The sequence below is a fragment of the Bos indicus genome, chromosome 10, assembly GCF_029378745.1.
Source record: "Bos indicus isolate NIAB-ARS_2022 breed Sahiwal x Tharparkar chromosome 10, NIAB-ARS_B.indTharparkar_mat_pri_1.0, whole genome shotgun sequence".
NCBI classification, from domain to species: Eukaryota; Metazoa; Chordata; class Mammalia; order Artiodactyla; family Bovidae; genus Bos; species Bos indicus.
In genome coordinates, this window is record NC_091769.1 from 21,927,605 (window position 1) to 21,940,037 (window position 12,433).

Consider the following 12,433-nt stretch of genomic DNA (forward strand, 5'->3'; position numbering starts at 1 on the left):
CAAAACACATGGCCTTACCAGAAACCATATCAATGATGGCAGCATCACCTGCTTCAAGAATTAGGGGCCACTTCCAGCTTTTCCTCAGAATGACCATCAGTCTTCAGCTCAGTAAACTTGGGAGTGATGTGAGCTGTGCCACAGTCCAGCACAGGTGTGTATTCAGCACTGATCTAGCCTGATTGGTTCAATATAATCACCTTGAGCTATGAAGCCAGCTACTTCCATTGGTGGGTCATTTTTGCTGTCACCAGCTGCATTGCCACAATGAATATTTTGACATCAAAATCCACGTTGTCCCCAGGAAGGGAGTCACTCAAAGGTTCATGATGCATTTCAATAGACTTTACTTCAGTTGTAACATTAACTGGAGAACACCAGTCTGCATTGGACATACAGGGACAGTACCAGTGCCACCAGTTTTATAGATGTCTTAGAGGGGCAGATGCAAGGGCTGGTCAGTTGGAAAAATTGGTGGCAGGAGGCAGTCCAGAGCTTCAAGCAGCGTGGTTCCACTGTCTTTGCCATCTTTACAGGTGAATTTCCAGTCCTGAACCAAGGTGTGTTAGCACTTGGCTCCAGCATGTTGTCACCATTCCAACCAGAAATTGGCACAAATGGTACTGTGTCAGGGTTGTAGCCAATTTTCTTAATGTAGGTGCTGGCTTCCTTAATGATTTCCTTGTAGTATCTCTTCTGGCTCTAGGGTGGCTCAGTAGAATCCATTTTGTTAACACTAATGAGTAGTTGTTTCATACTCAGAATATAGGCCAGAAGGGCATGCTCACAGGTCTGCCCATTCTTGGAGATGACTGCTTCAAATTCATCAGCACCAGCAATAACAATCGGGACAGCACAGTCAGACTGAGATATGTCTGCAATCATGTTGTTGATAAGTCTTTGTGTTCTGGGGCATCAATGTTGGTCACATAGTACTTGCTGGCCTCGAATTTCCTTGGGAAGATATTAATGGTGATATCTCACGTTCAGCTTTCAGTTTATCCAAGACCCAGACATACTTGAAGGAGACCTCTCCCATCTCAGCAGCCTCTCTCCTAAAGTTTTTGATGGTTCTTTGTCAGTTCCACCACATTTGTAGATCAGATGGCCAGTATTGGTAGACTTGCCTGAGTCAACCTGTCCAGTGACAGCAATGTGGATATGAGTCTTTTCCTTTCCCATTTTGGCTTAGATTTAGTGATGGTTTTTATGACACATGTTCCTGGGGGCAAACCCATTGTGAAAAAGCCTTTTGCGCCTTTTTAAAAAAAAATTTTGAAGTTGCCTTTCATTTCGTTTATTTACTAAAAATACTTCTCTGTATTGTTTATTAATTTATTCTTTGGCTCTGCTGGGTCTTTGTTGCTGCTTATGGGCTTTCTCTTCATTGTGGTTTGAGGGCTTCTCACTGATGGCTTCTCTTGTTTGGGAGCACAAGCTCTGCACTAGGGCTTCAGTAGTTGTGGCATGGGCTTAGTTGCCCCAAGGTATGTGGAATCTTCCTGGACCCAGGATTGAAACTCTAGCCCCTGCATTGGCAGGCGGATTCTTAATCACTGGACCACCAGGGAAGTCCTAACTTGAGAACTTTTAATTTCCTCTTCTTTCCTCTGCTTGTATACATAATCTTTCTTCCCTGTGTTGGAACATACAGACAGATACACACACACACCAAAAACCTTTGTTTGACTTCGATGGAACTCTTAGCCTCTTTTCTAATCCTTTTATTGTTGCTGGTTTAAGAATGAAACTCCATTTTCTAGTGCACAGTCGCTCCTGGTTCTACTCTCTTGACTCCTCCTGCTCCTTCAACTTCTGTCCCTGTGATTCATATTGCTCATTGAATAGCAGTCCTGGCTTCTTAATCACAAGGCAAAAGTGCTTTTTCCCAGCCCTCCCTGTTTTAGCTCCTCTGTGGTATTCAACACTGTTGATCTCCCTTTTTTCTAAAACTCTCTTCTCTTGATTTTCATAGCACAACATATGATTTTCTTCTCATCTTTTTGTTCTAAACTTTTCAAAAAAGTTTGGATGACTAAATGTCATTGAGCCTAATTTCCATTTCGCAGTTTGAAGGGGTCATGAAGTGGTTGTGGGTGTTACCAGAAGCCAGTTGCGGTTCATTAGGCTTTGTAGGATGCTGTGCAGTGATGTCAAAGCTTCCTCTCTTGAAAGTCTAGGTATTTGATTGTGTCCAAGGCTGGTTAAAGTAACCAATCCTATAAGAGATTAATGCTCCCTATGTAGTATTTTCCCTAAACAGAGCTTACCTTTCCAATTCTATAATTCTCTGTTGAAATCTTTCAATTTCTAATCTCTCTGATAGATCAATTCCATTGCTGGGGCAATGGTCAAACTCTCTCTTCTGATTTTTGCTTTTCATTTCCCAATGGTGTGTGTTGATTTTACCTGTCAGGTTTTTATTTTTATTTATTTATTTTTTTTTTTGTGTTTAAGGTGTGCACTTTATTGAACTGGTCTCAAGTCAGTGTTGTCAGGTTTTTAGAGTGCTGGAGGTGTTTGCTGCCAACTCCCAAAGTTCAATGTGAGAAAAAAGCCCCACTTTCTTTGACAGGCTTTTATTCGTAAATGTAGGAGTTATTTAGCATAATCTAGATTTTGAAAGGTAGAATGCTTCTTAGAGATTTTGTTTGTTGTTCAAGATGCAGAAAATAGAGCTCGTTGACTGAGAAGAATTGTCTCTGCATAAATAAAGAGCGATTACTTAAAAACATCCTACTGGGAAAAACAACCCGGTCTTATAAACAATTTCTTTTTGTATTGTGCTGAGTTGTAGGCGAACTTCTAGTTCTTACTATTGTTAGTTGATACTTATCACGAAGCCTGTGTGTTAGTCGCTCAGTTGTGTCCGACAAATGAAAATGGAAAAGGGAGCTTTTACAACAAAAAAAATAGAAGCCTGAAGTTACTTCTCTGTGAACTTTAACTACTGTTTATTCCTGATTTCAAAAATGGCATATTTTAACAGAGACTTAAAAACCCATCCCTGTTCTTCTCATTTACTTTGAGCTAACCATTTATTACTGAAACTTAAAGATAAAAACTAGGGAGATTTCTCAACTTATGGTTCATAGCCTTGCTCTAATTTTCCCTCTTTCTTTTCTTATGTTGTACTGCCTTTCCCCTATATATTTGTTGTACTTGGGTACATTGTGAAGTCCAAACTCACAATCTACTTTTATTACATTATGAGGGAATTTCAGAATATAAGGTCACTTGGCTGGTAATAAATAAATCAGGTCAAGAATTTAGCTTAGATCTCTGAATAGCCAAATGGAGAACAATTAGAATCTCAGAATTAAGGATAGTAACATAATAATCCACTAACTAGAATAAGAATCTGTGAATGCATACTGATGTACACAGTTAATGAATAAATATATAAAAATCAGGATTTTCCCAGCAAGAATACTGGTGTGGGTTGCCACACCCATGTGGATCTTTTCAACCTAGAGATCAAACCTGAGTCTCCTGCATTTCCTGCATTGTAGATGGATTCTTTATCATTGAGCCATCATAATTCTTTACCACTTCTTACCACCGGGAAGTCCCCTAAATGTATGTGCTGCTGCTGCTGCTAAGTCACTTCAGTCGTGTCCAACTCTGTGCGACACCATAGATGGCAGCCCATCAGGCTCCACCGTCCCTGGGATTTTCCAGGCAAGAACACTGGAGTGGGTTGCCATTTCCTTCTCCAGTGCATGAAAGTGAAAAGTGAAAGTGAAGTCGCTCAGTCGTAAATGTATGTAGTGGAAAGTAAATATTTAAAAGGAATAATAAAGCAAATGGGGCAAAATGTAAACACTTGGTGAATCTTGGTGAATATTGGAGTGCTTTGCATGAGTCTTGCGAATTTCCTGCAAACTTAAAATTATATCAAAATAAAAAGTTACCAAATAAATACAATTCTGAATTTTGAGGGCTTAATTTTTTAAAGTAAAACCTTTAAATGAAGTATAGTAAGCATACGGAAGAGTGCAGACACCAAAAGTATACAGGCAGATTCTCCAGTTTTATGAAATTACCTCCCCCCCCACCGCCAATGTAGTAATGATCCATTACTGACATTCTGGAAGCAACTTTCCTATTCATTAGGCCATCCTTCCTCTGCAAGTGAGTGAGTGAGTGAAAGTCACTCAGATGTGTTCGACTCTTTGTGACCCTGTGGACTATACAGTCCATGGAATTCTCCCTGCCATAATACTGGAGTAGGTAGCCTTTCCCTTCTCCAGGGTATCTTCCCTACCCAGGAATCAAACCAGGGTCCCCTGCATTGCAGGCGGATTCTTTACCAAATGAGCTATCAGGGAAGCCCTTCTTCTGCAAAGGCAACCTTTATACAATTTGTATTGTCACAGATTAGTTTTGCCTTTTTTTCCATGTTATATAATTAGAATCATACCATATGATTATTTTTTGTGTGTGCTTATTTTTCTCCCAGCATTTTGTCTGTGAGTCATTTCTTGATGCAAGTAGCTATAATTAGTTTTCTTTAATATTTCACTGTATTTAAATAGACCATAATTAATTTACCTGTTATACCACTGTTGGACACTTGAGTTGTGTGGTAGACAGTCCCTAAGATGGCTGCTAGAAATCCTTACCTCCTGTTATTTATCACCTTGTGTAATCCTCTCTCCCTGAGTGTGAGCTAGATCCAGTGACTGGCTTCTAGTGAATAGGAAAAAAGTGATGGAATTTCAGTTTTAAGATTAAGTTATAAAACAACTCGGCTTCCATAATGGGTTCTCTTTCTTAGTCTGCTTCAGTTCAGTTCAGTCGCTCAGTCATGTCTGACTCTTTGTGACCCCATGGACTACAGCACAGCAGGCCTCCCTGTCCATCACCAACTCCTGGAGTTTACTCAAACTCATGTCCATTGAGTCGGTGATGCCATCCAGCCATCTCATCCTCTGTCGTCCCCTTCTCCTCCTGCCCCCAATCCTTCCCAGCATCAAAGTCTTTTCCAATGAGTCAACTTTTCTCATGAGGTGGCCAGAGTATTGGAGTTTCAGCTTTTAGCATCATTCCTTCCAAAGAACACCCAGGGCTGATCTCCTTTAGGATGGACTGGTTGGATCTCCTTGCAGTCCAAGGGACTCTCAAGAATCTTCTCCAACACCACAGTTCAAAAGCATCAATTCTTCTGCACTCAGTTTTCTTTATAGTCCAACTCTCACATCCATACATGACTACTGGAAAAACCATAGCCTTGACTAGATGGACTTTTGTTGGTCAAGTAATGTCTCTGCTTTTTAATATGCTGTCTAGGTTGGTCATAACTTTCCTTCCAAGGAGCAAGCATCTTTTAATTTCATGGCTGCAGTCACCGTCTGCAGTGATTTTGGAGCCCAAAAAAGTAAAATCTGCCACTATTTCCACTGTTTCCCCATCTATTTCCCGTGAAGTGATGGGGCCAGATGCCATGATCTTAGTTTTCTGAATGTTGAGCTTTAAGCCAACTTTTTCACTCTCCTCTTTCACTTTCATCAAGAGGCTGTTTAGTTCTTCTTCACTTTCTGCCATCAGGGTCGTGTCATCTGTATATCTGAGGTTATTGATATTTCTCCCAGCAATCTTGATTCCAGCTTGGGCTTCATCCATTCCAGCGTTTCTCATGATGTACTCTGTATATAAGTTAAATAAGCAGGATGACAATATACAGCCTTGACGTACTCCTTTCACTATTTGGAACCTGTCTGTTGTTCCATGTCCAGTTCTAACTGTTGCTTCCTGACCTTCATATAGCCCATAAATGTCCCCAAAGGCCCACTTGACTTCACATTCCAGGATGTCTGGCTACTTACCTGAGGGAAATCAATGCCATGACTTGAGGTAGCTCTCTGCAGAAGTCCAAGTGATAAGAGATGAGTGAGTTTGGAAGTAGATTCTTCAGCCCCAGGCAAACCTTGAGATGACTGCAGGCCTGGCTGACAACTTGACTGCAGCATCATGACAGACTGAGCTAAGAAGCCATACTGGATTCCTGAGTTATGGAATCTGCAAGATATTAATGTCTACGTTGTTGTTGTTCAGTTGCTAAATCAAGTCTGACTCTTGGCAACCCCATGGACTGCAGCACTCCAGGCTCCTCTGTCCTCCACTGTCTCCTGGAATTTGTTCAAATTCATGTCCATTGAGTCAGTGATACTATCTAACCATCTTATCCTCTGCTGTCCTTTTCTTCTTCTTTTGCCTTCAATCTTTCCCAGTATCAGAGTCTTTTCTAGTAAGTTACTGATTCAGGGCTGATTTCCTTTAGGATTGACTGGTTTGATCTCCCTGCAGTCAAAGGAATTCTTAAGAGTCTTCTCCAGAACCACAATTTGAAAGCATCAATTCTTTGATGCTCAGCCATCTTTAATATCTAGCTCTCACATCCGTATATGGCTACTGGAAAAACTATAGCTTTGACTAGACGGACCTTTGTTGGCAAAGTAATGACTCTGCTTTTTAATACACTCCCTAGGTTTGTCATAGCTGAAGGGTTACAGTTAGATAAATGAGATATTACTGCTATGTTACTTAGGTTCTAACTTTTGGGGTAATTTTTTGGGCAGTAATTGATATTTGATAGAGGTTTTTCCCCCTAGTTTTTGGCTATCACAAATAGTGCTGGCTGAATCTGCTTATATGTGTAATGTACTTATGTGGTCATCTCTTTTGGGAAATATACCTAGGAATAGAATTACTGGGTCATGAGGGGCTTCCTAGGTGTCTCAGTGATATAGAATCCACCTGCCAATGTAGGGGACATGGGGTTCAATCCCTCAGTTGGAAAGATCCCCTGGAGTAGAAAACGGAAACTCACTCCATATTCTTACCTGGAAAATTCCATGAACAGGGGAGCCTGGCGGGCTGCAAGTTCGTGGGGTCTCATCAGAGTCACACGCGACTGAGCACGCACACACAGGATATATTATGACACCTTTAGTGGATACCGCCTTATAGTTTTCCACAGTAGTTGTCGCAGTGTATACCTCTATCAGTAATATATGTTCTTCTACAGGCTCGGCAGCACTAGGCATTATCAGTCTTTTTAATTTAGTCATTATGGCATCTCATCTGAAAATATTTTATTTTGAGATGATTTCAAATTGAGAGAAAAGGTGCAAGAGCAGTATACAAAACTTCCATTTTCTCTTTTCCTAGAGTCCCTAATTTTTAACATTTTACCACATTTCTCTCTCTCTTTAATGTATATGATGATTCTTTTTCTGAGAACAAGTTGGAGAACAATGACCCATCCCTAAATACCACAGTGTATTCCCCCCAAATAAGAGCACTTTCTGATATAACTAACCAGAGTCAGAAAATCAACATTGATACAGCACTATTATTCAATCCATAGACCCTGTTAAAATTTTGACAACTATCCCATTCTCTCCCTCTTTTTTCTGGTCTAGACTCCAATCCAGTATAATGTTGCATTTATTTGTCATGTCTGTTTAGGCTCCTGCAACCCAGAATAGTTCCTTAATGTTTTGCTGTTTTTTATGACCTTGACAGTTTTAAAGTCTATACACTTTAAAGTCTATACAATAGTTAGCACTATTGACTGGGGCTTGTCTGACGCTTCCTCATATCCAGACTTGCCATGTGTTCTTGGCAGGAGAAACCTCTGAACTGGTGCCATGCTCATCTCACTGAATCACATCAGGAAACAGGTGATGTCAACCTGTCCCATTGCTAATGAGGTTAACCATAATCACCCGGCTAAGTTGCTGCTGCTGCTGCTGCTAAGTCGCTTCAGTCATGTCCGACTCTGTGCAACCCCATAGATGTCAGCCCACCAGGCTCCCCCGTCCCTGGGATTCTCCAGGCAAGAACACTGGAGTGGGGTCCATTGACGACTCCTGCCTAAACCAGCCACTAATATCATGATTGGCACATGTTGATTTTTAAAAGTCAATCATTCTTTCTATGTGATTAGATAAGATTTAATTGTCATAAAGCTCTTTCCCTTCTTTCTTATTCACTCATTCATTCATTTATTTATATCAGTATGGAATGAATCATGGATGTATTATGTTAGTCAATGCATTAGGATCTGGTACTGTCATTGTTATAATGATCAGAATGTTCCAGTTTTGGCTAGTGAGAACCCACTCAAGCTGACTCCCATGTCTTTTGGACATATCAAAGTGTTCTTTGAGCACTTCCTTGTTTTCTGATACAATAGAATGTTCCAAACTCATTTATGCCCTAGTCCTGGAATCAGTTATTTCTTCGAGAAGCCCTGGTTCCTTTTATTTATTTTTTATTATTTTAGAATTAATTTTTGTTGGGAGTGTAGTTGATTTACAATGTTAGTTTATGCTGTAAAGTGAATCATTATATATATATATATCTCTCCACTCTTTTTTAGATTCTATTCTCATATAGGTCATTACAGAGTACTGAGTAGAGTTCCCTGTGCTATATAGTAGGTTCTTATTAGATATCTTTTATATCTAGGCAATGGCACCCCACTCCAGTACTCTTGCCTGGAAAATCCCGTGGACGGAGGAGCCTGGTAGGCTGCAGTCCATGGGGTTGCTAAGAGTCAGACCTGACTGAGCGACTTCACTTTCACTTTTCACTTTCATGCATTGGAGAAGGAAATGGCAACCCACTCCAGTGTTCTTGCCTGGAGAATCCCAGGGACGGGGGAGCCTAGTGGGCTGCCATCTATGGGGTCGCACAGAGTCGGACACGACTGAAGCGACTTAGCAGCAGACCCTAAAAGCAGGTTGGCGGTGATATTATGCTACATAAACCCATTATGGGTTTCAATAACGGAATAATTAAAATGTTCCCTCTGTTAAAGGGTACTGACACTGTTTAGCAGCAGCAGCAGCAGTGTTTACATACTCTGTCCCAATCTCCTAATTTATCCCTCCCCTGCCCTGGTTTCTTTTAGTGGAGAATGGTATTTAGAAACCAAGATCTTGGTGTTTAGTATGCTTATAACCATGTATCACAAGGATCCACTGATTATTTCTATCTATCCATCCAGTCTTCTTTCAACTATTTATTGTATCAAGTATGAGTTCACACCAACATCTCCAATTCCAATCCAATGCCTCCAGTTTTTTTCTAGTGTTCCTCCATTCCAAATGTGTAAATTCCTCCTCAGGTTCTGTAAACTGGGCTCTTATCATCATATATTTGCCTATTTCTCATTGTTTATAACCAATCTCCTAACCACAAAGGCTGCCTTCTTGGCTGACCTTCTTCTTGGTCCTGCCAGCTTTTCAGTCCCAGCCCTGATGCCATCTCCTTGGCCAGCGTCTGCTTTGGTTTGTACTTTCCCCTGTGGCTATTTTGGCAGCCACACTGCCACCTTCAAAGATCAGTAAGGAAGGGCAGGGAAGAAGGGAGAGGAAGAGCCATCCTGTTATTTTAACTCTTCAGTTCAGTTCAGTCGCTCAGTCGTGTCCGACTCTGCGACCCCATGAATAGCAGCACGCCAGGTCTCCCTGTCCATCACCAACTCCTGGAGTTCACTCAGACTCACGTCCATCAAGTCAGTGATGCCATCTAGCCATCCCATCCTCTGTCGTCCCCTTCTCCTCCTGCCCCCAATCCCTCCCAGAATCAGAGTCTTTTCCAATAAGTCAACTCTTCGCATGAGGTGGCCAAAGAGCCATGTTGATATGGCTCCTTAATAAGAATTCAACTCTCTTTAGGAACTTATACCCACTGGGTTTAGCCCCTTAAGAATCCCAGGGTGCTGGGTAATTTAAGGATTTAAAGTGACTAACTGAACTGAACAGTTGCAGGATTAAGCATTGTTTATCGAGAATAGGGGAAAGAGAAACAGCAGCAGCAGGTGGGGAAGAAAATGTGGTGAAGGATAAACAGTCACCACTCCTGTTGGGCCTTAGATAGAGCTCAAGTCAGTTTCACAGCGAGAATGGGGCAGGAGCACTCATAGGAACCAGAATGTGAGCTTGCCATAGGAAGGCTGGGTTTGGTTGGAGTGGGTTGGAAGATAGGTTTTCAGGTCTATCCTAAAGTGGAATGCACATTTTAGGATGGTTTTGGAATCAATTTGGTCTTCCCAGATGCCTTGTGGTCAGGCTAGAATTCGCAAGCTGCTTGAAATTCCCAGACCCCTGAGCCAGGCTGGAGTCAGAATGGCCTCTGGAGGGCAGAGGAGCACTGTATGATCTTCCTCAACTTAAATCTGGTCTAACCACTTTCATTGCCTTGTTTGTTTATTAGCAAACTTAGAGAACTCCTTGGCAGATTCTCTTCCACATTTTTGTCTAATAAACTAGAAAGAATAAGAGTTGGATGGTCTGGGATCAAACTCAGACAAGTTAAGTGACGTTTATCTAATGTTATAAAGTTATATACATGAGATGCTTTGGTTCATATGTGTAAACAGGTGATAGTAATTAACAAGTTCATGAATCAGAGTAACGTTAATTATAGTGATTTGTTTGTTATAGTCATTACTGACAATCTGAAAGATGTAGTTTGAATTTCTAACAGTGGGAGATAACTGGCCAGGTCTTGCATTTCTGGCTGCGTAGAACAGTGGCTAGGCCTGAGAAGCATCTCAGATTGCCTGGTGTGTATCCTGATAACACTGCTTACTAGATGTGTGTCTTTAGGCATGTCAGTTACCTTTTCTGTGCTTTAGTTCCCTCATCTGTAGAAGTACTACCTGGCGATCTCATGAGGTTTTTATTTTATTTAATAAGAAAAATTATTTATTTGGCTGTGCTGGGTCTTAGTTGCTGCACACGGGATCTGCAGTCTTTGTCATGGCGTGCAGGTTCCTTAGGTGCCGCTTGTCAGATTTAGTTCCTTGACCAGGAACAGAACCTGCGCCCCCTGCGTTGGGAGCACGGAGTCTTAGCCACTGGACCACCAGGAAAGTCCCCAACACACAATTCTTAGATTGGTTCCTGCATATGAGAAGCACCCAATAAAGACCAGTTTGCAGTTGTGGTTGTTATTATCATCTTAAGCTGCAGATTCATTCTTAACTAAAAAATTCTGTAACAAATCTCATCAGCTTTTTTGTCTTGATTCTCCTATTGTGAGCTTACTAAAAATGTAGAGAGATCACTTCTATTTGCTTCTCCATTAATTTGAGATAGATGAGATTGAGTTAGTCTATTTTAGAAAAATAGCTGGTTGGGTTTAGCTGCTGTTTTCTTCAGTTCCATTTATGTTTCCATCATTACCTCCCCAGGAAGCTGGAACCGCTTTCATAGGTACCAATATACCACTAATCTGAACCAGTGTCTGCTGACAGCTTTTCAATCATTGTGGTCTATTCAATTCTTTTTACTCTAGAGGAATTTCTCTGCCAAGCAAAACTGAACCAAGCAATTTCAAACTTGTACTTAACACCCATTAAAAAAAATCCTCTTGTTAATGAAGAAAGAGTGAGTGTTGTTGGGTGGAACTCTGAATTGGGAGCCAGAAGGTCAAAATTCAAGTTTCAACTTTGCAGCTACTTGCAAATATGTATTGTCTGTCTTCCCGAACGTAAAGCAATATGCCTGCCAAGCATTGAGGGGATTCAAAGAAAGGATTCAAACAAGAGGACTTTCTTCTCAGAGTCTCACAACCTAGTTGGAATAACAAAGCAGCTGTGATAGGAGGCTGAATGAAATACATGCAGAATCCAGCATCCTGAAGTACTCTGGAGTAAAGAACGAAATTGTAATAAGGGCTTGGGGGAAGGGTGCCCTGGGCAGTCAGAGCCTCTTCAGCCCATTTTTTTTGTATCAATAAGTCTAGAAACCTGGGAACGGTATTCACCAAATGCCCTTGCTCTCATGGTTCTTGCTGCAGTTTATGTTCTGTCAATGATGGCACTTGGCAAGAGTGGAAAGCAGAAGAGAAGCCCAGGCATTTACCCCCTTCTCTTTTGGCAGCATTGGTAAGTGGATGTGTGAGCTTCCTGGACGTGAGTGTTCACACTGGCAGTGGTGCTCCCCAACTGATTCTGGGCTGTGAGGTCTGGATGAGTAGTAGTTTCTAGCAGATTCCTAAAAGCAGCAGTTCTAGGAAGAGCAGTTCCTCATTCAGCACTCACTCTCTAATAAAACTAGGTCTCTGGAATGAGATGCTCTTTTCCACCTCTGAGTCTTTACTCATCTGACACCTATGCTGTCCTTCTTCCCACCTCCTTTGTATTTTATTCATCTTTATGGTCCAGCAACTAGTCATTGATTGTTGCATATCAAGTAACCAATCAATATTTTTTGTATGAATAGATGAAGGAATGAATGAAAGAAAAGGAGAAGTTATAGGCTTAGGCAGATTATAAATGGAATGGGGGTGGTGAACATGGTGGAGAGGCTAGGATATGAAGAGACAAAGCAGAGTAATGATGGAAAGGGTTGGGAAAAGAATAAATGGAAACGTGACCCTTCACTAGAATAATATCATTGGGTTTTTAATA